Here is a 27,438-nt window from a genome sequence, read left to right as displayed (position 1 = left end):
TATATATATATATATATATATATATATATATATATAAAGAGAGAGATGATAGATAGAGAGAGAGAGAGAGAGATAGGAAGGTTTATGGGCATATGAATACATATGTGAGTTTGTGTATATATGTGCACAGGTATACATAGACATAGGGCACAGGACCAATAGAATAGGATACTTAAAAGGTGAAATTGAGAGGTAAGAGAGGAATATAATGACAGGAGATGGGGAGAAATAGAATGGGTCACATTATCTAATAAGAAGAGGCAAGGGAAAACTGTTGCAGCAGAGGGTAAGAACAGGAAGGTAAAAGGGAATGGGTCAACCTTACTCTCAATGAATTTGGCTTAGGGAGGGAATGACATACACACTAAATAGGTTATCTCACCCTACAGAGAGTAGGAGAGAAGGGGATGAGAGGGGGGATGATGGAGGGGTGGGCAGTTTGGGGGAGGAGGAAATTTAGAAGCACACACTTTTGAAAAGGAATAGGGTCAAAGTAGAGAACAGAACAAATGAGGGGGATAGGATGGAGGGAAATACAGACAGTCTTTCACAATATATCCACTATGGAAATGATTTGCATAGCTACACATGTACAACCTATATTGAATTGCCTATCTTCCCAGTAAGGGTGTGTGACAAGGAAGGAATGGAAATAATCTGGAATTCAAAATTTAAAAATCAAATGTTTAAAAAATATGATAACTATTATTTTTTACATGCAACTAAGAAATAAGATATACAGGCACAGGGGTATAGAGATCCGTCTTCCCCTACTGGAAAGTTGTAGGAGGGATGAGGGAGGATATAGGATAGAGCAGATTGGGGGAGGGGGTATACAGTGGGATTACTGTTTAGGAGTGGTGGGTAGGGGAAAGACACGAAGAAAATTTGTAACTCAAAATCATGTGGAAATGAATGATGTAAACTAAAAATAAAATTTAATTTAAAAAATTTTTAAATGATATTTTTGTTTCATTCTTAAATAACTGCAACTACTTACTAATGGAACTTATATGACTGTTGAGCATTGATTGTATCACTTCTGAAACCTTGGAATAAGATTAGACACTATCATCTTCATTTCCTATTCCACATTGATTTTCTCACAATACTTGTTTTTTTATCACAGAAACTTCAGGGGGAAAAATAGTTTTATAAAGATATACCATCTCAAATACAAAAGTTCAAGAAACTGCTGGCAGAGCTGAAAGTACAAACTATCTCAAAAAGCATATCTCAAAAATTTGAGAAGGTCAATAAAAATAATGTCAGGCTATCAAATATTGAAATGTGAACTACTTTTTCCAAGAAGTTTTGTGGTATCCAACAGATAAGAAGTACTTCTGTGTTTTCCTCAAAATTTTAAAATATCCTGATTTAAATTTTTAGGAAAAAAAAATCTTCCTCATCTTAACACTTCTATTTTTCTTAGTGTTTCATTTTTACTATTGGCTATTATTCCTAGTTGTTCCCCCTAGGGCCAAGGAAAATAAATCTAATCCATTCCTCATCTACATTAGGGTCTTAAACATTAGTTCAATGTCTTTTCTCTTTTTTCTTCAATAACCAATAGACACTGAGAGAAACTTTTTTAAATTAACCTTTTCTTGATAATTGCATCTTTCTTGCTTTTTTCTTTTTTTAAATGTTTCTAAGTCAAATTTTTTATTCACCCCCAGATTTATTTTCATGAATGCTTCAAATGCTTCTCTTTTTTGAAGATCTAGCAGCTTTTGTCAGTGATTAAGTTCAATTTTCCAGGATGTTTTTTGAGGTTAGAGTTTGAATTCCTGTGCTTTTTGGAAGTTCTTCTCCTATTGTCATTCTTGGATTACTCAAAAATATGTAGCATTAATTATTCTTGTTATCTTAGATACTTCAAATTGATATTCCTCAATCATTAATGGTCTTTATTCATGACTGCTTGCATAAATCATTTGCTTAATGGTGAAATTTAACTACCTTGTGTCTTTGAGTAGGAAGTATGGATTTTTTTTTATTGGAGTATTGTGTAGATTAAATCTATCATTGTTATGTTGCCTACATTCAAAGGTTCTGGGAAAGCTTTTTTTCAGTCTTTCCTGAAATAAGTTAAGAATATGAAAGGTGATTTATTTTAAATTTGGCATATTTTTTAAAAGATCCATAATCTTTAAGTTTTCTCTATATTATATATTCAAGGTCAGTCACTTTGACTCATGTGGAATTCATGTATCATTTTATATTTGATACTTTTATTTTTCTTTTGTCAAGTTGTCTTCCATTTTTGTATTTATATATCTGTCTGTCATCTTTTTCAGATTCTGGACAACTCTAAATAGAACTCCCATAGTGTTTCCTATTTATTCTAATCTTTTGTTTATCTTAAATTATGTGCTGATAGCTCTGATTTCCAAATTAATCTTATTTCTAATAACTTTTTCTCCCAAGTTTAACTGCTTCTTCCCAACTTTCCAACTTTCTTTGTTACTATTCTATAGTATCTGAGGAATCTTTCATCAGTAATTTGTATATTACTTCCCTTTATAGTATAATACTTCTTCATTGTCTCCTGGTCTTTCTTTGACTTTTGATTTTCTTTTTCCTTTTGGCCTTGTGTGTTTCTCTGTTACTGTCTCTGGTTGTGAGATAAAATTGTATTCAAACTTTCATCTTTAGAATTTTGGTTTTTAAACTTTTCTCTTGTATTCCAAATGGTTTATCTCTTTTTTTCCTCTTTGCTCCCTGGTTTCTTCTCCCTCTACTGTTTCAGAGATTCCCTTCCTGCACATTCTCACCCAAGTATGGGGAGAAAATATTTCAACTGGGTTTCTAATCCCCTTTCTTTTAACCTTGTCAGTCCTTTACCATCGAGCCATCTCTGCAACTCTCTCTGTGTTACACATCACCACCACCCTCCAAACAGTTGTTCTCTCTTTCTTTCATGTGACTAGGTAGAATTCGAGTCTGCTTCTCTCTTATAGGGAAAAATCTGGGTTTAGGCTGAGTCATTGGAATGAAGGGGACCTGACCGAAATGTCCTAAAACAAAAGTCTATCGAGATTATTTTATTTGCCACAACCAAGTATGTAGCGTAGATTGTATAGCACTGATGTCTAGTGGTAGCTTTAATTAGTTTGACTTTCTGAAGTTATTTCATGAGTTTTTACCTTATATGGGGTTTCAGTCTTCTTATCTTATGGATTCCACATTAGTTATTCTGAGGTCTTAATTTGAAGTGAGTTTTGGAAAACAACTATTCTGCCCTCTTGCTGATCATGTGACACATTTACCTTGTATTTTTAAATGGAAGAATGGCAGATTTGGAGAGGCATCAGGGCACATTGAAAAAGGTCTGGCTTTGAAGTCAAAGGACATGGATTCCAAAGCCAACTCAACTACTTAATACCTTTGTGACCTGTGGAAATTTTGTTAACCTCTCTTGGCCTCAGCTTCCTCATCCGTAAAATTATGAGGTTGGATGGGATTGTCTCTAAAGCTTCTTCCAACTGTAAGACAAGTAAGAACTATGTTAGTCACTACAAAAAAAATTGCTTCTGCTTATTTTGAATATGTAGGGATTTAAACAACATGATTACCTAACTCTGAAAAGACAAATTATTTTAAACATGGAAAAAAATCATTGACTTTATTTTTTAAAGTAAATCTTATAGAAAGTTTTCAGGAGAATATGATTAGGAGATAGTGAGTTTATTATTCACAAGATCATAATAAAATTTTGATAATTTTATGTTATGGTTTATTATGGGAACTAAATTGTAAAGTACATTTATTCTAGTCATGGGAAATTATGCAAAGCAGTCTTCTCAATCTTCTTTCCAAGTAAATTACCCTTTTCTTTCATTTGCCCATGTGAGCAAACCCAAGATAGTAGAGAATTAGGAAGCAATTCAGCTGAGCTCCCTACATTACAAATCTAGGAAATGCACCAGACTGAATCTGGGGAAATGCAGAAAAAGTCAGAATGAGTCAATCCTTTGTCACACTCAAGTAGGCATATGGATACAGATAGATCTGTTGATACTGGAAACTTAGTCATGGAAAGATCCTGCCATGCAATAAATACTCCCACACCCAGGGGGAGGTTGTACAATAGCACAAGGGGTAGTCCTCAAACCATACTGAACCACTCTCAGACCCAAACCAAGATAGTACATTGGGGACAAGTGAGAATTTGCTGCTTTCTTGCTCACTACCTAGTTCTGGGTCACAAATCCAGGGCAGACTATGAAAGAGACCTCTACATAGATCCTAGGGGTGATGCAAGAAAGGAGAAAGCTCAGAGTAAGGCAAGAGTGGTTTCACTAAGATCAGCGGAATAGAGTAAGTTCTCAGTTCTAGCATCTAACCCACACTGCATAGGAACAACCAGGACAGGAATGCTGAGCCAGAGGAGACACTGAAGTTGTGTCCCTTGCAAGCAGCTGAACTTCCTAGCTGTCTAATAGGGTCTGAGTCCAGCAGCAGTTTACTCAGACTGGGAACTTTCAGAGCTCAGAATAGCAGAGGAACAATCAGACTTTGCTGTATATCAGACCACTCTAGGAACATTGAAAACTTGCAATTTCCCAGTCTGTCCCTGATATCCAAAACAAAATACCCCTAAGAAAGCAGCAACAGGACCAGCCTAGACCTAATTACAAGGGCAATGCACAGCCCTAACAGCAAGTCAGAAGTCAGGGAAATATGCAGGAAGAATGAGCTAACAAAAAGGAATCACACCATAATGAGATATTGTGGTGGCAAGGACAGTCAGTACACAAACACAGAAGAAGACAATGTCTCCAAAATATCTACAAGCAATGTCTCAGAGAAAAACACAGGTGAGCATAAACTGAACTGGAATTTCTGTGAGATATGAGCAAGAGTTTAAAAAAAAGAATTAATTTTTAAATGAATGAAATGAGTATTTGAGGAGAAATTTAGAGTTATAGAAGAAAATATTGAAAAGGAATGAACAACTTAGCACAAGAAATACAAAACTTTGCCCAAGGAATACACTCTTTGACAGTTATAATGGACCAAATAGAAGGCAATGACTCCATAAAACAACAAGAATTGTTTTAAAAAAGTCAAAAGGTTGAAAACTGAAGAAAATATAAGGTATCTCCCATCTAAAATAAGTGACCTGGAAAAGAGACCAAAGTGAAGGAAATTAAATATCATTAGACTATCTGTAAGTCATACTCCCCAAATGAACTTTGGCATCATATTTCAAGAAATCTTTGATGAAAATGTCCCAGTTCTCTCCCAAGAGGACAAAGTGGAAATATGAAGAATACATTGGTTACTTCCTAACAGAAACCCCAATGTAAAACTTTGTAGAAACTGTATAACCAACATCCAGAGTTTCCTTGTCAAAGAAGAAAAAATGCTTCAAGCTTGCAGGAAAAAAAAAAGGATTCAAGTACTAAGGAACCACTCAGGATCATACATGATTTGGTAGCTACTGCTACAAAGAAAATGAAGATTCCAAATATGATATTCCAGAAGGCAAAAGATAATTTATTTACAACCAAGAATAACTTGCCCAGCAAAACTGAGTATAATGCTATGGGACTGGGGTGGGAGAAGAGAAATGAAACAGAGAACTTTCCAAACATTTCTGATGAAATGACCAGAGCTACACAGAAATTTTGAAGTTCAGACATAGAAGTTAAAAGAAATATAAAACAGTAAACATGAATAAGCAATGGTAATTTACTAAAAAAGGAGAAAATATTGCCATCCTAATATGGGCAGATGATACATGCATCTCCTCTCATTCCTACCATCATTAAGGGTAATAGTAAGAGTCTAATTAGACAAGGTCTGGGGGAAGTGGTTCTGTTATGTTTTCATGACCTTAGAAAAAAAAGAATGGAAAGAGAAAGGAAAAGAAATACACTGGCGGGGTCAGAGGGGAGTTAGGGGAAATTATCTCACATATTGAACATGCACAAGTAGACATCTATATAAACAAGAACGGAGGAGCTGGACTAAGAATTCAACCTCACTCTCATCTGAATTCATTAAAGTAAGGAAACTTTTTGAAATGCATTTCATTAACAGGGAAATAGGAGGGAATGTAGAAATGTACAGAAATACATTTTATTCAAAGTGGAAATAGGAGAAAAAGGAAAGACAGGTGAAAGGAAAATTAGGGAAGTTGATTAAGGGAGAGCTAAGTCCTAAAGATATACACAAATATTCATAGTTCTTCTGCAGTGGCAAAAAATGAGAATCTAATGGGGTGTTAATAAATTATGGGATGGATGAATGTTATGGTATGCAAATGTGGTGAAACCCTGTTGTGATACAAGAAATAATAAATAGATAATTTCAGAGAAACCTAGGAAATTCTGTGTGATCTGATGGTAAGTGAAGCGAATAGAAATAGAAAAAAATGTTGCAAAAAAAATTGCAATGGCTGCAGTTTGGTAAAGGCAAGCAACTTTAGAAGAATTAGGAACTCTTATCAGTGTAATGACTAATTATGGCCAGGGGATAAATGATGAAAAAATGGTACTCATTTCCTGATGGAGAGATGAAGGACTCAGTTTAAAATGAGACAACTTAAAAAAATATTATTGCACATAGTTCATAGGGAAATTTTTTTTGACTGATTATACATGTTTTTAATGGTATTTTTTAATGTATCAAGTTATGAGAGCTTATTGTGATAAGGTAAGAAGGTATAATTTTGCTGCTGCTGGGAAAAATGTATGTATATAAACATATACACATGTGTATTTCATTTATCTATCTTATAGATCTTCCAGATCATTTTTAGGCCAATATTGACTGTTTCTTATATATTGTATACAAAGTAACTTTAGTGTGTTTTAGACACCCTAAACAATGAATTTCCTACCGAAAAACACTCAACTGGTCCCCGTAAATAATAGACGCAAAGAGAGGAAGTATATGTAAGAGTCAACGTATTATTTTTTTTCTTTCAAAAAAATGCATACTTCATACATCACAGAGTGTTACAGTGGACTGAGAACTGGATTTATAGTCAAGGATGTGGGTTCAAATCTAAGCTGTGTCACCTACTACCCATGTAATAGTAGACTCAAACAAGTCACTGAAACTTTCTGGAGCTTAATTTCCTCTTTAGACAAAATTGGGCTGAGTGACCTCTAAGTTTCCTTCTAGCTGTGAACCTATGATTACACACAGACACACACACACACACACACACACACACTCAGTTTCACACAGAGACATATATATATATGTATAACATATAAAACAAATATATACATATATAAATAAAAACATATGTGTGTGTGTGTATGAAACTGAGTGTGTGTGTATGTACTGATAATTCTATTATACCTCCAGTTTAGAGGCAGCTAGGTGGTACAGTGGATAAAGAGATAGGAAGTCACTTAGGAAACCCTGAATTTAAATTCACCCTCAGACACTGACTAGTTAGGTGACCCTGAGCAAGTCACTTAACCTCTGTCTCCTTCAGTTATCTAAACTATAAAACAGGGCTAATAATAGAAACTATTTCCTGGGCTTGTTATTAAGAAAAAATGAAATAAACTTTGAGATAACTGGATCATACTATAACACCTACACTGCATCTATCTATCATTAATTTATCATCTATCATCTCTATTTCTATCATCTGTCTCAAGCTAGTTAGCTATTTATATCCCACCACTTTCTATTTCTAACAATATATTTGCTCTTCTATCATCTCTCTATATATCTCTACTTCCTTCCATCTCTCTCTCTCTCTCCCTCTATCTTTCCTTTCCTTCATTTTAAAGGAGTTGAACACTTTAAGGAATATTAAAAGATATAAATTACTGTTGTCCTGGTTACAAGGTTCCAAATGTGGTTTTCACTAAGCAGAATCAGCTCTCTTTTAAAATTTTTTGTTTGTAGCTACTTGGTAAACAAATCATCCCTCTTATCAAGGGAAAATTATAATACCTTTTCTTTTTAGATAGATGATGGAATTAACATTTATTATTCTCCATTTCATTACTATCTCAAAGTGTCAAGTTTCTAAATAGCCAATAATTGAAATATTTCAAAAGTTCATTTATTAAAATTAAATTAAAATACATTGAGCTCAAAATTAATTTTAAATTGGAAATTCTGTAATTCTAGAAATAGATTTATTGAGCATATATTCTGTGCATAGCCCTCTGCTAGATGTTGAGTGTAATGCAAAGAAATATAAGCCATGACTCCTAATCTCAAGTAGTATACAATCTAGTTGTTACATATATGTGTATATACACATATATAATGTATATATGTATAAACACACATAAAATTAAGTATGAGCATGATACAAGAGATCTTAGAATCTTTGAGCTGAAAAGTTCCTTGGAGATAATCTACCTGCTCATTTTATGAATAAACTGAGGGGCAAAAGGTAAAAGGGGTGAGGCTGTCTAAGACTGAAAAGATAGGTTGAGTATGTATTGTTAAGGGCCTTAAATATTGAGGTGGGTATTAATGGGAATCCAAAAAAAAGACAATGAGTCTTTGACAAATCAATGACAAATCAAAAAAGACAATGAGTCTTCGACAAATCAATGACATATCAAATTGGAATGATCAAAATATCTTTGGAAAGCAAGAGCAAACCATTTATTCATTATCTAGTGATGCTACTATTATATGGTACTATGGAAAGATCATTGAATTTAGAATGAGGAGTCCTGGGTTTTAGTTATATTTCTGCTACTTACTGGATCTATGATTATGTAAAAATTAATTACTCCCTTCAAGCCTCAGTTTCCTTGACCTTAAAATCAGGACAATCATGTCTGCCATGTCAAACAGGATCACAACGAGGAAAATTCCTTGTCAGGCACTATGTAAATATCAACAATTGTTATAACAGTGGATTTGGAGGCTGAAAATCTAGTTTGGCTATTTAATTTTTCCACTTTAACAGCAAAGTACTATATAAATGAGTTAGCATAACTGTTGTCTTAGTAATAATAGATCTCTTAAAGAGAATGAATGTGTTTGACTGCCACTATGGTCTCTGAACATTAGCAATAACCTCTTCTGTGAGATTTAGGAAGTTGTTAGGTTATTGAGTGTCATGCATAATGAAGATGTGTATAAATAGCAGCTTCATTTTTAAATCCCCAAGTCCTTGGCAAATAGAACAAATAAGACAGTGGGAAAGAATCAGTCTTCGGCATAAAATCCTGTTGGCACTGTGACTTGTTGGCAATATATCCTAACTACAGTATGCTAATTTAGCCTTCACTTCTGCTAAATATAATGGAGTCTTACTGGAGGGAAATCTGTACAAAATACTAAGTAATACAAAATATATGATCACTTCCTCAATAAAAATTCAGTTGCTGAAATAGCTTATGCCTTGTGGATATGGTTTGGACTCACATCTTTCCCATATATTTTATTATCTTTTGTTCATCCTTACAATTCCTTCATTCCTTTGACATGGAAATATAAATGGCATTACTAACAGTATTACTTACCCTTTTTGTAAAAGTAGCTTAAACCTACTAAGAATTTTCTATGCGTATAAATGGAGGAATTACTGATTACAATTCAGAACAGTTTTTTTTATACCTAGACTATATAGAATTTGAGATTTTAATTATAATACTTAGCTTTAATAGATGCTTTCTCATTTTAGTCACAGGACAATGTAATAAATACTGTACTAGTATCTATTATCTGTACCCACAGAAAAGAATGATGGAAAACAAAGATAGAATATTCTTTAGTGAGAGAGGCTTGTGTGCCAATTCTTTACTCTCTCTTTTTGTTCTATTTCAAATGTTGCTCTCATAGTTCCAAATAATTATAATTAAAAGACTTCCACCACTGTCTAAAATAGATGTTACTGTCAAGATTTTTTTTTCCTTTTGGGAATTTCTAAATTATTCTTTCTCAAATTCTATACTTCTTCTAGAAACAAAAAATTGTCTATATCACAATAAGTAGTCCTCTTTCTGTGAAGCTATATTTCCCCTTCAGATGAAGATTCAATTGAATTTGTTACTTTCTCTCAAAAATCAATCTTCAGTCATTTTATTGAACTTAATCTCCCTCAATGCCCCAAGATTCAGGAACATCCTAGCAGATATGTTTATATTGGTATTTCAAACTCAACAAGCACAGAACAACTCATTACTTTTACCTTCAAAAATTCCCCTCTTCTGAATATTCCTATTTCTATTTTTCTATAGTTCTATTTTTCTTCTACTCAACAAATTTCACAACATCTCTGTCATTCTTCACTCTTCTTCATCTCATCTATACAATCATTGTCAAGTATTTTTGGTTCTACCTTCACATCTCTCGTATCTATCCCACTCATTCTTTTTATTGGAACACTATGTTCATTCATGGTCTCATCAGCCCTCTCCATTTGTTGCAGCAACCCTCTAATTGTTCTTCTTGAATCCAGCTTCTCTTTCTCCCCCTTTCCATCTTCAACTTTCTCACTAATGTGATTTTCCTAAAACAGAAGCCCAACCTTCTCTCTTTCTCATTCCCTAAGCTCCAGTGTTTTCTTAGTGTGTCTGGGAGGAAATAGAAACCCCTCTGTCCTTCATATCCTAGGACCAGCATACCTTACAAGACATAATTGACCTTACTCCCCATTTTACTGTCTTTGGTCTAGCCAAACTGACCCTTCCTTTCTCCTCCCCACCCCTGATCCCCATAAATAAAATTCTATCTTCCCTCTCTTACCTTTGCACAGATTTTTTTTTCTCTTGTGCCTGAAATCCACTCTTTCCCTCCCTCAACTTCCTAGAATCTCTAGTTGTTTTCAAATTTCATATCAAATATCTCTTATATTAGGCCTTTCCTGATCTCCATCTCCCAAAATTATTCATTCATTCTCCTATTATCTATTTTCTTAATGTATTTTATTTTTTACAGTTCATTTCCTTGAGAGAGTGCAAGTTTCTTAAATCAAGGACTTTTTTTATTTTTTGTATTACTATCTGTGGTACCTAGCACAATTAATGACAAATAGTACATGTTTAGTAATTGACTGATTGTCCATCTGTCTGATGAGATATAGGTCTACGCGTGGCTAAATGAGCGATTTTTAATTCCAGTCTCTCTCAGGGTGTGTCCTACAACAAATGGATAATGGAAGAGTAGAAGCCTTCTTGTTCCAAGAAATTTGAGATGTGTGCTGCTTTGTTATTAATTTTCTCTTCATAATCATCCTGGATGGCTCCCACAGAGTAAGCATCCATAAATTGATTAGCACAACTGATCTCTTCCTGAGTCCACAATACCTACCCCCAAGAAATCACCAGGCTCATCGGACCCTAGACACTAGTGACCAGTCTGGTTTGATCCAAGAATTAGTCAGAAAGCTAGAATTTGAATCCCAGGATGACTATTTGCTAGCTGTATAATTCATTTTAACTTTTTGAAATTTAGTTGCTTAATTTATAAAAATGAGAGTCACAGATTAATTTGCAGTCAGAAGACCTGGTTATGATTCCCAATTCTGAATTTGTTTGACATTAACAATTAAAATATTGTCAAATAAATTATAAATTTGTTACATCAAGTAGTCCTATTTGGTTGCACTATAAATTGTATATGAGGAATGACAAGGAATCCATCTAGAAAAGTAAGTTGGATGTGGGTTCTGAAAGGTTTTAAATGCCAAACTAAGAAAAAATTATTTCATCATTGAGACAATAGGGAGCCTCTAAAACTTCTTGAGCAGGGGGTTGACATCATCAGATCTGTTCTTGAAGAATATTAGTTTAGAAACTGTGGGGAGGGTGGATTAAAGAGGAGATGTACTGATTGAAGAGAGATAAATTTGGAGGTTACTGGAATAGTCAAGGTGAAGGGTGATGTGCTCTGGAACTTGAATAGCAAGTGGAAGGAAAAGAGTGGATGTGATAGCTGTTATGGCAGTAGAGTTAACACAGCATGGCAATAAATTGAATATGTAGGGTGAGGGATAGTGAGGAGTCAATGTAAAATCTGAGAGTGCATCTGAAGGACAGCAGTACTTTAGAAAGAGAGATATTCTAAGGGTGGGTGGGTTTGGAGGGAAGAAAATGGGATCATGGATACCTTGTGTTTTGGGTGTCAATGGGACATCTAGGTGGAGGAGGCAATATGAGGCTGGAGGTCAAGAAAGAGGTAAGGCTAAATATATAGGTTTGAGAGTCATCTGCATAGAGATGATAATCAAAACCAAAAAATGAATGAGATCAACAAAGAGAATGTAAAGGGGACAAAAAGACCCAGGACAGTGTCACAGAAAGGCAGAAGACCACAGATGATGATTCAGTAAATAAGACCAATAAAGAAGAGTCAGGCAAAAAGGATAACCCAGAGGGAGTAGAGTCATGAGAACACAGGGAATAAATGGTAATCAACGTTACCGAACTCTACTGAGGAGTCAAGAGACAAAAGAAATGAGAAAAGTCTAATGTTTTTAGCAATTATGATATGATTGGTAGAAATGGACAGAATAAATGTCAAGTGGGTGGTGGGCAGAAATCAGAATACAAGGGGCTTGGGAGTGGGAGGTAAGAATGTGAAATCAAAGAAAGTAAAAAAATGATTAAGAATTTTTGAAAATAAATCATAAAGGTGATATAATTACATTTGTGAAAGTTTGCCTATCACTTTCCTATATCTTCATGAAAGATACTTTTGATAAATGTTTAAATTATTGTCCTAAATCTTTTGCATAAATAGGAAAGTGACTAGCTGCTGATATTTTCTTGGTCTGGGTAGTTTGTTTGTTTGTTTTTTCCTCAAGAGTTTGTTATCTGGGGCAGCTAGGTGGTGAAGTGAATCAAGCACCAGCCCTGGAGTCAGGACAACCTGAGTTCAAATCCAATCTCAGACACTGAACAGTTACTAGCCATGTGACCTTGAGCAAGCCATTTAGTGCCAATTACCTTGCCTTCCCCCTCCCCCAAAAAAACAAAAGAGTTTCTTATCCACTCTTCTTCTAGAGACATTGAAACTATACCATAATGTCTTCAAAATTGAGATACTATCACCCTCTTTGAGGGTTTATGAGTATATTTATAGCTTAAGTTGTTTTTACCTTTTCTTGACATGTCTCTTCCTTTGTCAAAAACATCAAATGTTTCCCACATGAAAGGATTCCTAGGCTCCTTTGGTCAAATCACTGTGGAATTGACCTATGTCTGCTGGGCTTCTTCAGAAGAAAGTAATACTTTATGTGGATTTCCATTCTTTAATACATTTTCTATTTTTCTGCATCAAAAATTTGTTTAAATAAATGAGGTCAGAGTTGATTTAACTTCACACTATGCATAATTATCATTCCTTCTAATTTAATATTAGCATTGCTTTCTGCTCTACTAAGTAAATGATTTGACTGTATACAGAGATCTATTTGATTTGTACATTTATCAATGAAAAGGAAATAAATCAAAACCTAAAAATCACAATTGTTTCTCTGAAAACATCCATAAAATAAAAAAGAATAGAAAAAATAAAATGAGTGTGACATTTATAAAACTAGAAAATCATAACTTTAGCAAATCCAAAAGAAGTACAAAAGAAGACATCTTGAAAATGAGAGGAGATACAGTTAAAAAAGAAAAAAATAACTACAGAAATGATAAAGTAAAATACTGTTTAAAAAACTTTTTAAAATATTTAACTATTTTAAAAAGAGGAAGAAAATAAATTATCAATATTCAAAATTTTATAGTAAATTTACAAGAAACAGAAGGTAAATTTTTTTTAATTACCAGGATCTAATATACAGAATTGCACAGCATAGCTAGCCTTAGTACAACTGAGGAAATAAAGAGTAACCTGCTAAGATAATAAAACAACTAGATTATAAAAAACAGAAATAGAGTTTTTAAATATAATCTCAAAAAGTGAAGCCAAATCAGCCATGAAAAAAAATAACTAAGAAAAGCTATTCTACATAGATTTTCAAGTGAATTCTATGAAGCATTTATGGAAAAATCAATACTTGTACGGAAATTATTTTTGGTAATGTAGAAAAAGAATCTGCCTTTTTTTCTGAGACAAATATGATCTTCCTACCTAATGAACAAGTGACAAACTAAAGCAGTTGAAAAATTGCTTACTGCCTTTCTTTATCAGTCTTCTTTTTTTTTCTTTCACTCCTTGTCATTAGGTCATTGTTAGTAAAGTAGCAGAAGGAGACTTCATAGGACCAAGGGCAAATTTGCATTTTTTGGGGTTATTTCATAGGTTCACATTGCAAAAGAATTTTCCAACGTATATCTAGATTACTGATGGTTAGTATCTACATGCATAGGTAGGCTCATTTTAAAGAATATGTGTGTGCATGTGCATACACACATATATGTGTATATGTGTGTGCATATATACACATAATTTAAATTACTTTTGAATTTCTTATGGAATGTGATATAAAATGTTGGTCTATCAGATTGTTTATCAGATTTTCTGGCAGTTCTAATCAAATATAGAGTTTGTTTCTAATGTAATTTATGTTTTCAAGTATATCAACCATATTTTGCTCAGTGTTGTAGCTGTTGTTGTTTTCTGCTTACTCCCTAGACTCAATGCTTAGCTTGGGATTTTGTGTTTGGGTCAGTCTCCTCTAGCACTATTTGAATCTATATAAATGTTGAGTGTGCTCTGGTAGACTGATACACAATTTTTTGGGGGGGAGAAGCACAATTCGTATCTTTTTAAAGGGGATTTCCCTCCTTATTGTTTTCTCTCATATTTTTTTAACTATAGAAAAAGGTTTTATTTTTTCCTGTAACTTTGCTTAAACTATTTTTCTCAGTTTCTTTGATGATTCTCTAGGAATTTCTAAGTAAATAATCATGTTATGGGATAATTTTGTTTCCACTTTGCCAAGCAAAGCTGTATTACAAAATATAGTAATAATAACAATAATAAAATTTACATTTATATAATGTCTTATTGATTGCAAAACACTATACCAATATCACCTCATTTTATCCTTACAACAACCCTAAGAGGTAGGTATTATTATTACTTACATTTTACAGATGAAGAAACTGAAGAAGAAAGAGATTACAATGACCAGAATCCCATTGCTAGTATCTCAAACCAATTTTAATTCAGGTCTTCCTAATTTCAGATTGATTGTTCTACCTACAGCACCTCTTAGCTGTTTCTACTATAAAGAATAAGTTTGGCATAGGTGTAGAATATTTCACATAATGTCAGTTTTTTGCTATATGTTGATGTTTTGATGAAAGAGATATTTCTCTGTAAAACACAGTGCAAGTGACGTGGAAGAAATCTGGACATTGTAAAAATAAAAGATTTCCAAAATGTCTATTCTTTTTAAAAAGTGGACAGTCTTTGAAATAAGAACTTGAACTCAACCTTTAAGATCTTTTCTTCTAAATTGTATGTTATTTATCCTTTGATCCAGCAACACCACTGCTAGATCTATATCCCAAAGACATCTGAAAAAAGAGAAAAAAACTATTTGTACAAAATATTTATATCAGCTCTTTTTGTGGTGGCTAAGAAATGAAAACTGAAGTGATGCCCATCAATGGGGAAATGTATAAACAAGCTGGTGTATATGATTGTAATGGAAAGTTAAATATACTATAAGAAATGACAAGCAATATGATTTCAGAAAAACCTGGAAAGACTTACAAGAACTGATACATACTGAAATGTACAGAACCAGGAGAATGTTGTACATAGTAAGAGCAATATTGTCTGATGAAGAACTGTGTATGACTTAGCTATTCTCAGCAATACAGTGGTCCAAGACTATCCCAAAGAACTAAAGATTAAACATACTATCTGTCTTCAGAGAATAACTGATATTGTTTGAATATAGACAGAAGCATACTATTTTTCACTTTCTTTCATTCAAGTATTCTTGTACAAAATGACTAATGTGGAAATGTTTTGCACAGTTATAACCTACATCTGATTACTTACCATCTCAAGGAGAGGGGAAGGAAGGGAGGAGGAATAGGATTTGAAGCCCAAAACTTTAAATAAAAAATGTTTTTTAAAAATTGAAAATAAAATAAATTGTAAGTTATGTTTCTCCAAGAGTTATTTCATAGATTCACCTTCATTAGTAAGATTTATGGAGAATGGAAGAATTTGTGACTAAATAAGAGAGAGACAACCTTATGAACTGTAAAATGGATAATTTTGATTACATTAAATTTAAAATGTTTTGTTTAAAAAAATCAATGCAACAAAGATTAGAAGGGAAATAGAAATCTGGGAAGCATTTTTATAGCCAATGTCTCTGATAAAGGCCTCATTTTAAAATATATAGAAAACTGAGTAAAATTAATAATACAAGTCATTCTGCAATTGAAAAATGGTCAAAGGATATGAACAGGCAGTTTTCAGGTAAAAAAATTAAGGCCATCTATAGTCATATAAAAAATCTTCTAAACAACTATTGATTAGAGAAATGAAAATAAAAGCAACTCTGAGGTACCACATCACACCTAAAAAATTGGCTAACATAACAAAACAGGAAAATGATAAATGTCGGAGAAAATGTGGGAAAATTGGAGCACTATTGTATTGCTGGTGGAGCTGTGAATGGATCTAACCATTTTGGAGAATGGTTATATTAATTATGGTTATAATAGTTCAAATAACCAATTTAGAACTATGCCCAAAGGACTGTAAAACTGGATATACCCTCATACCCAGAAATATCACTACTTGATCTATATACGAAAGAGATCTTTTTGTGGTGGCCAAGAATTGGAAATTGAGGGGATGCCCATCAACTGGGAAATGACTGAACATATTGCAGTATATGAATATAATGGAATACTATTGTTCCATAAGAAATGATGAGCAGGCAGACTTCAGAAAAACATGGAAAGATTTAAATGAACTGATGTTAAGTGAAGTGAGCAGAACCAGGAGAACATTGTACACAGAAACTGCTGTGTAATGACCAACTTTGATAAACATAGCTCTTCTCGGTAATGCATTGATCTAAGACAATTCCAAAAGACTCATGACAGAAAATGCTATCCATATCCAGAGAAAGAACTATGAAGTCTCAATGCGCATCAAAGCATACTATTGGCTCCTTTTTGTTTGTTTCTTCTTTCTCATGGATTTTCCCTTTCATTCTGATTCTTCTTTATAACATGACTAACATGGAAATACATTTCATATGATTATGCATGTACAGCCTATATCAGATTGCATGCTCTCAGATATGGGAGGAGGGACAGAGGAGGGAGAAATTATAGAGCACAAGATCTTATAGAAGTGAATGTTGAAAGCCAAAAGCAAATAAATACAATTTTTAAAAACATTCTACTATAAAGTGATTGACTTCAACCTGTATTTATTGATGATGACCTGTTGAGAGTTCTATGAAAGTTTTCAGCCCATCTCTCCAGGACCATGTCCTTATCACTAATCAGTTTGGTGCCATCAGCACTAAGTAGTGAAGATGCGCCGAAAGTCTTTGGCCCATAAATTAACTTCAGGGCATTGTAAAAGCACTTTGGATTGTTACTCTTAGTGTAAAACTGAATCTCATCTGTCTTTTTATTGAGCTCAGAAAACTGTTTCTCTGTAAGCTTAACTTACACTTTACCTTTGATGGAATTAAACATTGCCTTCTTAGAGACAAACTGTCTTGCTGGTAAACCATGTGGAGTTCTTGTTTCTCATTTAGTAGTTTCTGAATTACCCTATCATTTTTGGCAAACCAATCCAGATGTTTGAAAGTGTTCTGGCCCAGATAAGCAAAAAAAAAATTACCACATCTTTGAAAGCTGCCTGTTCCTTTTCTGCTTCATTGTTGCCAACCATGTGTTAGCTAAGCTTTCCCTGTGAGTCAGTAACAAACTGTTCAAGCATGGAGAAGTGCTCTAATCAGGTAAAGTTGAGTCTTGCCTTGGGGATACTGCTTTTGTTAAATGTGAATGTTTTGCTCGGAGGGGATATCTGTGATTGGTCTAACATTCTTCACTACACATTGCTTTTGTCACTCTCACAACTTGTCTGTCTCTTCTCCTTACAATGACAAATTCTTTTAAATGTCAGTGCTTATGGAAAGGGTACATTGATGTAGTTTCATTGCATTTAGGTAAACAGAAGACAGTTTTGGTGATGAGAAGGTCATGAGACACACAAATCTTTAAAGAGACCATTGCTGTTGCTGTTTTTGACTCCATTCCTCCCAAAGAGTCCGAGCTGTATCTGATAGTCTGTGCCTATGGCAGCATTACAGTCACACAGAATGGTGAGTTTGTCTTCTTTGAGCACCTTTATGATGACAGTCTTAAGGTCCTCATAAAATTTTTCTTTGACCTCATCATGGTGGGGCCACTAGAACTGAAAATAGTTTCATGACATTTTTTTTTGAAATTACAATGACATTGTCATGAACCTGTCATTCACACACTTTGGGAGATGTACAAGCATGTTGACAAGATTCAATTTGATTATGAAACCTATGCCAGCTTCCCATCACTCCTTAAAACTTCCCATCACTATTTAAAACTTTCTTAAAACTTCAGAAAAAATGTGTATTTAGCTCCAATTCCTATAAGTTACTTTCATTTGCCAGCCTTGTTTAACTCAGTGGTGCTATTTGGATGTTGAGTTCTCTTGCCACAAGAGATATTTGTCTTTCAGGTCTCTCGGATTTAAGCATACATACATTCCATGTACCAGTGGTGAGTGGAAAAATCTTCACTAAAGTTGTGTGTGTGTGTGTGTGTGTGTGTGTGTGTGTGTGTTGAACACCATGGTGAACAGTTCTGGGTGAAGTGAAGCAGACAATTAAAAAAATATGTTTTTTTAAGTTTTTCAATTTATTTTAAACTATAAATACAAAATAAGAAAAAAAAAACATTGCTATATACACAGCAGAACATGAGAGGATTCAATATAAAGCAATAAATTTCCATTTCAATAAAATGTATATAATAAATACTACATTGTTTTCAAAGATCCTCGGCTCCTCTTTGCTTCCTTGTGCCCTTTCAACTTTCTCTTTCCCTCCCTCCTCCCTAAGAAATCTACAATTAAGCATAGAGATATAGATAGATAGATAAATATAGATATATACACAAAGGTATATACACAGGTACTACATATGTATGTACACATATATAGATATCTATAAACACACACATATACATATACATAAGCACTCATACATATAAACTAAGAACGTACTGTGTTTTTTTCTGCTTGTCATTGTTTCTCTGAAGGTGGATAACATCTTCTTTCACAAGTCCAAGTCTTTCCAAGTATTTCTAATTCAATTAGCTCATCATTTCCTACACCACAGCAATATTCCACCCCAATCACATTCTATCTCTAAAGATTGTCTATGACATTTTTCCTCCAGTTTTATTCATTCCTCCTATTCTTGGCTGTATAGGTTTTATAAGATTTTAAGTTTTTTTATAAGATTATAAGTTTTTTAGAAATGTTATTGAAATACCATTATAGAGGGATTAGTTAGTTAAAATTATTTAGATCTCCCTTTAATTGTATAAAATGTGTTTTTTGTTTATATTCATATAGTTTCTGTGTCTGTTTTGGCAGGTATGTGCTCAGGCATTTTTTACTGTCTAGTTATTTTAAATTGTCTAAAATTATATTGAATAATATGGATGCCACGTTGTATAGCTTCCTTATTTTTCTGTCTTGATTAAATCTATTTTAACTTTAACTTTGCCTGAAATCCTGATTCCTTTTTTTTTTTTTACTTTCTTTTTTTTATTTTTAAGCAATCGGGGTTAAGTAACTTGCTCAAGGCTACACAGCCAGTTATTTCTGGGTGTGGTGCTGAGTGTCTGAGCCCGGGATTCGATCTCCAGGTCGTCCCAACACTGGAGCCCATGCTCTTACTCGCTGAGCCACCTGACCGCCCCTTGAAATCCTGATTTCTATGCCTGCTTTTTTTAATACCTACTCCTGACATTTATTTTAGGTTTGTGTGTGTTTCTCATTTTTATAGCATTTCCTGAAAGCAACATATTCTTCGATTCAAATTTTTAATCTACTATCAGTTTTTTTATGGGTTATCTCATTCACAATCTAAGCTATATACTTGTATATTTTCTTCCTTTCTATTTTTTCCTCACTATCCTTCTCATGCCATTTCTATCTCTTCTCACTCCTCCGCTTTATTTCTACCCACCTACCCACTCCCTTGTCCTCCTGATTCTTAACCTACCCACCCCTCCAAAAACCCTTCCCTTATGCTCTCCCCCTACCTTATCCCTTTGCCCTCTCTTTCTGAATATAAAAGACTTTTAGACATATATGTGTGTATGTATGTATATATATATTCATATATATGTATGTATATTTCCCTCTTTAACTCATTCCTAATGAGAGTAAGGTTTCAGCACCACCCGCCCTCACCCCTACGAGCTTCTTCTATATCAGTTGTTCCTTTTTTGCCTCATTTGTATGAGGTAATTTCTCCTTTTTATCTCTCCCTGAACAGTTTTTTTTTAATCATCCCAATCAGCTTAACCAAAACCTTTCTTTCAAAGTACTCAAATAAAAATGCCGTAATAGAACTAATATTTTGACAAATGAGAAGCAAATGATTTGACCCTATTGAGTCCCTTATAACTGGTCCTTAATGTTTACTTTAGATTTTTCCTGGATGTTATATGTCAAATTTTCCATCAAGTTCTACTGTTGTTTTATTTTTCACAAATACCTGAAAGTCTTACAGTTCATTCATTAAATGTTCATTTTTTTTCATTAAGATTATGCATGACTTTATTTGGTAAGATACCCTTGGTCATGATCCCAACTCTTTTGCTTTATGAAATGTAGTATTTCAAGACCTGTAGTCCTTCAACATAGTAGCTGCTAGGTCTTGGGTAATCTTCATTGTAGCTAAATGATATTTTTTTTCTTGTTGCTTCCAGTATTTTCTCCTTGACCTGGGACCTTTGAAACTTGACTATGATATTCCTATAAGCTTGCCTTCTGGGATTTCTTTCAGGTGGTGATTTATGGATATTTTTTTTTTCTATTTCTGTTTTGCTTTTTTTTTAGAACTTCAGGGCAATTTTCCTTGATAATTTCTTGTAATATTGTATCAAGATTCATTTTTTATCATAATTTTCAGAAAGACTATTCCTGTTATCTCTCCTCAATTTGTTCTCCAGATCAGTTGCTTTTCTGATGAGATGTTTCATATTCTCATATATTTTTCATTCTTTTGATTTTGCTTTCTTATTTCTTATTGCCTTTGAACATCATTAGTTTTCCTTTACCCAATTCTAGTTTTCAAGGAATTATTTTCTTCCTTAAATTTTTGTTTCTCTCTTTCAAGTTTGTTGACTTTCTTTTTATAATTGTCTTGGATTGCTCTTATTTTTTTTCTAATTTTTCCTTGACCTCTCTTATTTGATTTTTAAAGTCCTTTTTAGGTTCTTTGGAGAAATCTTTTTTGTACTTGGGACCATTTCACATTTCTCTTTGAAAAAGGAATGGGTTTTTCAGCTCCATTATCTTCCTCTGAATTTGAACCCAGATCTTTTCTATCCCCTGGTGGTAATTGATTTTAAGTTCTTTCTCCCTTGTCCTTTTTTCTTTCATTTTCATTTGGGTATTTTTTGTGTTATTTTTTTAATTTTTTGCAGCTACTGATGAGATCAAGTCCTAGTCCTGAGGTTTGAGGAATAATGCCTTGAACCTCAGGTCTTTTTTACTGTTATTTTCTGAGATCTGTCCTCAGAATCAACCTCAGGCTCTCCTCTCCACTCCTAAGCCATGGCTGGAGACCTGAATCACACTGTCCCACAAATGATTTTACTTCCTGAAGTCCTTCAGATAGATGCCAACTATAGCTGCCCCTCTTCCCTGGAACTGAAACCAGGCACTCTGCTCTCCTGAAGGTGCCCACATCTAACAGGATCCCTGCCTCTCTGCTACTGCACCCACAGGGTATGTGCTAGATGCTTCTCCCTACCCTCAACCATGGGAGGTCTTTCAGTCTTCTCTTCTTCAGCCATCAGACCCTCACACCGTCCATGAGATGAAAGTTTATAAGGCTCTGCCTCACAACCACAGCTGCCCACAGGGCTTGTTACTTGTAGATGGAAAAGAGCTTGACAAGTCCTCACATCAGAGATAATGGTTATCCCTGAGCACCCCTTACACTACAATAACAATATAAACTTCTTGAAAGCAGTACACACAGGTTTTCTATTTTTTTAAATGGCAAACACATTGGAAGCCCCTAATAAATGTTTTTTTTTAATTTATTTGTTTAGTCATTCATTTATTGGAATGTGTTTATAATCATCTCCAACCCCAGAAATTAATTAGTTTACATCAGAAAAAAACCCATGTTTTCCCAGTAACTATAGATCTTTTGATTACTTTTGTTGGTCCCTGACCCCATCTGTCTTTTTTTTAATTGAGGTTCATAGAAAATATTTTGTTAAGTGCCATGGATATAAAGAAAGGCAAAAAAAGTTGCTGCCTCAAGCTCACAATCTAATGGGGGAGACAACACAAACAGCTATGTGTAAATGAGATGTAACAGACAAATGTGTGGTGATCTCAGAGGGAAGGCACTATTATTAAGGGGGACTAGAAAAGACTTCTTGTAGGAGGTGGAATGTTAGCTGACATGTGAAGGAAACTAAGAAATCCAGTAGTCAGTCAAAACAAACATGAAAAGATAGAGTATCTTGTTCAAGCAACATCAAAGAGACCAGTGTTATCATATCCCAAAGTATATGGAAGACAGTAATCTTACAAAAGAATGAAATGATAGGAACAGTTCAGATAATGAAAGGCTTTAAAAGCCAAACAGAAGCTTTTATATTTGATCTTGGAGGCAAGAGCCACTAGAAATGTATTGAATGGGGAGTGACATGGTTAGACCTGCCCTGCTATTTAGGAAGATAATTTTAACAGTTGAATGGGGATTTATTGGAGTGGAGAGAGATCTGAAGCAGAGAGGCCAAGGAGAAGCTAGGCCCAGCACCACGATGGTAGAGGTATTGCAAGAGAGATGTTGCAAAGGTAGATTAGATGAGACTTAACTATAGATTAAACATGTGGGAGAATAAACAAGTGAAAAAAATGAAACATTGTTTTGGGCAAAGAACTGTGCTAAGTATTTAAGATGAAAATAAGAATGTGAGAACCCCTCAAGAAGCTTACATTCTAATTTATGAAGATCAGACTTAGAGAGATGTAAAAGCTGGAGAGGTGTATTTTGATTTGGAAAGTCATAGGACAAGTGGATGGTACTGTAGATTAATAGATTAACAATTCCTTTCCAGTACAAATGGAAGTATGGATTTGATTTTGGTGCTCATGCTTGAAAGAGAGGTGAGAAGGAGAATATGACTACAACCACAGGGCAGTGTGAGACGATGGGAACTGGGTATGGTTAGTCCAGAGAACAGGAGACTTGAAGGTAGGAAGAGGTATGATAGAAATCTTCAAACATATGAAGATCAATCACATGGAAGAGATAGTAAGTTTATTCTACTTTTCCTTAGAGGACAGAACTAGGGGCAATGAGTAGAAGTTAGAGAGAGGTATATTCCCACTTTACGTAAGGAAAAATTTCCTAATAAACCTATTAAGAAAATGAAATGGTTCACCTTAAAGAACAATGGAGTCCTCAATAGAGTTCTTCAAGTAAAGGTTGGGTAACTTCTTGTTGGGGGCATTGTTGAGGAGAATGTTGTTCAGGGATGCATTACATGTTTGAGGGCAATTCAATAGGCATTTATAAAGTATTTAAAATGGACTAGGCATTAGTGCTGGGGATACAAAGACAAGTGAAAAAAAAAGAAAGAAAGACAGTCCCTGCCCTCAAAAAGCTTACATTCTAATTTTAGGGGAAACGCAACACATAAAAGGGACCTAAAATCAGGAAGGGAAGGACCAGGAAGGTACCCTTTCAAGATCATGGTGGCAAAGCCCAGAGAGTCAGAAGTATAACTAGGAGGGAAATAAAGCATGGTCACTTTGGACCTGTCCCCAAAATGAAGGGCCCAGAAGGAATTCAGTAAAAGGAGAAGGTAATCGATATGGTGGAGGGAAGTTGCAGGGTGAGAAGATGTTGGGTAATAATAGAAGTCCAAGGATGAAGAGGTTTGGTGGTCAAATCAGAAGTGAAGCTGGAGGAGAAATGCAGATGAGCTATAGGTAGCTGCTGTGCTTCCTTACCATTCTGTACAGTGTTCCAATGCTGTAACTTTCTTCAGGAGCATTCTCCTATCTTTCCTGCTGTTCATAGATACCACTTGATTCCAAATCAGTAGTCATATCAGCAAGCCTCTCCCAGACACTATTTTAGCTAAAAGAGAACCATAACAATATAAGCAAATGGGGCACAAAGTCAAGAATGTGTCAGTCAAAAATTGCCATTCAGGCAATATAGGCATAGTAGGCATCCAAGCTAACTATTCCCAGACACAATTACTTTCAATTATTAGGTGAACTAAAACAAAAAGTTTCCCTGCCCCCACCCCCATTTGTTTGGATGATGACTATATAATGTGCTCTCCCTCAGTGGCTCCCCAAAGAGTATGTATAAGGTAGGGAATTTGTGGGAAACCTGATCTATTGGTATTGGAAGATAAGTTCAAAGGAGAAATGAATACACATAAAGGTAAGTTCTTTTTCATCATAGTCCTTAAGTAGCTCCATATTTTCAAAATAAATATATCAAAAGAACTTCTATAAACATTTCAAAGAAGAAATGTATAATGTATCAGGCACTTGATGGTAGTAATCCAGGTGTCAGACTGAATGTTTTAAACATCGGGATGCAGTGGAGCAATCCTTAGTTTTGGAGCCCAAGGACATGGTTTTAAATCCTGGCTTTGCTGTTTACATCCTTTATGAAGAATGTCAAGTCATATACCTTCTCAAGGTCTTAGTTTCTTTGTATGTACAATGATGAAACTGGAAGGTTGATCTTCATTGTCCCTCCCAGCATCACACCCTGTGATCCTATTTTTTAAATATTTAAAAATTTGCTAAGGCACAGATTTTTAACCTGGCTTTCATGAACTTAACAAAAAAAATTAATATAAATGGTTTCCTTTGTAATCCTATTCATTTTATTGTATGCATTTAAAAACATTGGTCTGAGAAAGGGTCCATAGCCTTCAATAAATTTCAATGGCATGCAAAAAACATTAAGAAATCCTGTATTAAAGGATTCTACAATGGCTGCTAATATAAACCAATTCAGCTAGGTACTATTTCCATACACTATAAGGGTATTAATGTATATTGAGACAATTCTCAAGTACTAGGTAATTTTCTTCCATTATCTTTCCTTTCTTCTCAGCAAAGTGAGATCTCATACGAGTAAAGCTTCAGTCTTTGGTCCAAGCTTCATCACTTATTGATCCTATATCTTCTTGGCTCTTCCATTATTAGTTGCACTCAGATACCATCAGGGTGGTGAATAAATGAAACCCCACTCCCCTGAGAACCCAAACATACCTGTGATCAAAGTTCCTTATCATGGATAAGGTACACAGATTCATTTAGGAAGGATTGATGAAGGGCAGAACACAAAACACTGGTGTGAGATCAGTTTAATCCTTGTACCCCCTTTGCTTGAGACAGTCTGATAATCAGTACATAATAAACTGCCTTTCCAAGCTTATTCAACATTAGTCTCTACTATCCACCAAAACTAAACATCTTTCCATTACTCATTCACAACATTACCAGTTTCCCCCACGTTCCTCCCTCTCCCATAGAGCCATCTAATAAAACAAATAGTATTTTTAAAGAACAAAATGGGGGGGGGGGGTGGCCAGGTAGCACAGTGAGTAAGAGCACCAGCCCCAGGGTTGGGATGACCTGGAATCAAATCTGGGCTCAGACATTTAGCACCCACCCAGAAACACCTGACCGTGTAACCTTGAGCAAGTTACATAATCCCAATTTCTGAAAGAAAGAAAGAAAGAAAGAAAGAAAGAAAGAAAGAAAGAAAGAAAGAAAGAAAGAAAGAAAGAAAGGAAGGAAGGAAGGAAGGAAGGAAGGAAGGAAGGAAGGAAGGAAGGAAGGAAGGAAGGAAGGAAGGAAGAGAGAGAGAGAGAAAGAAAGAGAGAGAGAAAGAGGGAAAAAAATCATTATAACTGATTAATTCATTAAAAAGGTCCAAAATATATATTCAGTGTACAATACTTGTGGACCTCTGTAGCAGCAAGCACCCCAGCGTTCCCAGGGTGGCTGCTCACACAGGTTCTTGGATCTGCTTTGATAAAGGAAATCAATTCAAAATGGGTTAACAAGCTTACTTTAATCAATCAAATATGTATCGTTTACCTAGTTCAGGGGAAAGAGGTCAGCACCCCGAACTTCAGAATATACAGACAGAATTATCAAGACAGAAACAGATCAAGTAGACAGCTTTCCAAACTATCCAACCATTACATCCATACCCAGTCAACATCTGGGTTTCAACATCTGGGTTTTTCAAAGCCGGGGGGCTCTGGACAATGTCTTCCCAGAATCCAGATCAAATCACAGAACACTTCTCAAAGTGAGCCCCAAAACAAAGCTACACATCAGGGCTTATATATCCTTCTCCTGGCTCAGAGAATGTAACAACCTTATTCACCCACTGGACAATCAAAAAGTATCTACTGAAACACAAGCCTCCCACCCCAGGTTTCAGCCTAGGGGCAGGGAAGATCTTCCAAATTTACATTCCAATTACAACCTCCCACCTCTTTAAAAGAATAAGTTGGAAATATCCTCCATATTTTGTTTTGAGCACTGTTTGTTCTTTATAATTTTGCAACACTTTTTATTTTTCCTTTTTTTTTTTGGAGGGGAGAAGGCAGGGCAGTTGGAGTTAAGTGACTTGCCCAAGGTCACATGGCTAGTCACATGGCTAGTAATGTTAAGTGTCTGAGGCCAGATTTGAATTCAGGTCTTCCTGACTCCAGGGCCAGTGCTCTATTCACTGAGCCACCTAGCTGTCCCCTACAACATTCATATTTAATGTGTGTGCATGGTTGTTCTTTCTATTTCCAATGTTATAGTCATTGTATACATTGTTTTCTTAGCTCTACTTACTTCACTCTGTAGCAGTTCATGCAATTCTTTCCAAGTTTCTCTTTATTTACCACATTCATCATTTTTTTGGTCCAATTCCATTTACATTTATGTGCCAAAATTTGTTTAGCTATTCTCCAGTTGACACGTATTCAGTTTGTTTCTGATTCTTTGCTACGACAAAAAATTCTTTTATGCCTCAAGGTGCCTGAAAATTACTCCTTCCTAAACGTTTCCTCTTAGTTACCTTCAAAGTTCAGTTAATGTCCTCTTCTATGTGAGATCTTTCTTAATTCCCCCAAACTGTTATTGCTTACTTCTGGGGAGGTACCTGCTCTCCCAAAGAACATTCATTTTTTTCTCCAACCCATCATAGTATGCTTCTTAAATGACCTTTCTGGGTATTGGCTCTTCTGCAGAGAA

This window comes from Petaurus breviceps, unplaced genomic scaffold, assembly GCF_028583685.1.
Source record: "Petaurus breviceps papuanus isolate PSGF00001 unplaced genomic scaffold, PetGlider_PUasm1.0 76, whole genome shotgun sequence".
In the NCBI taxonomy this organism is placed as follows: Eukaryota; Metazoa; Chordata; class Mammalia; order Diprotodontia; family Petauridae; genus Petaurus; species Petaurus breviceps.
This window is presented reverse-complemented; position numbering follows the sequence as displayed.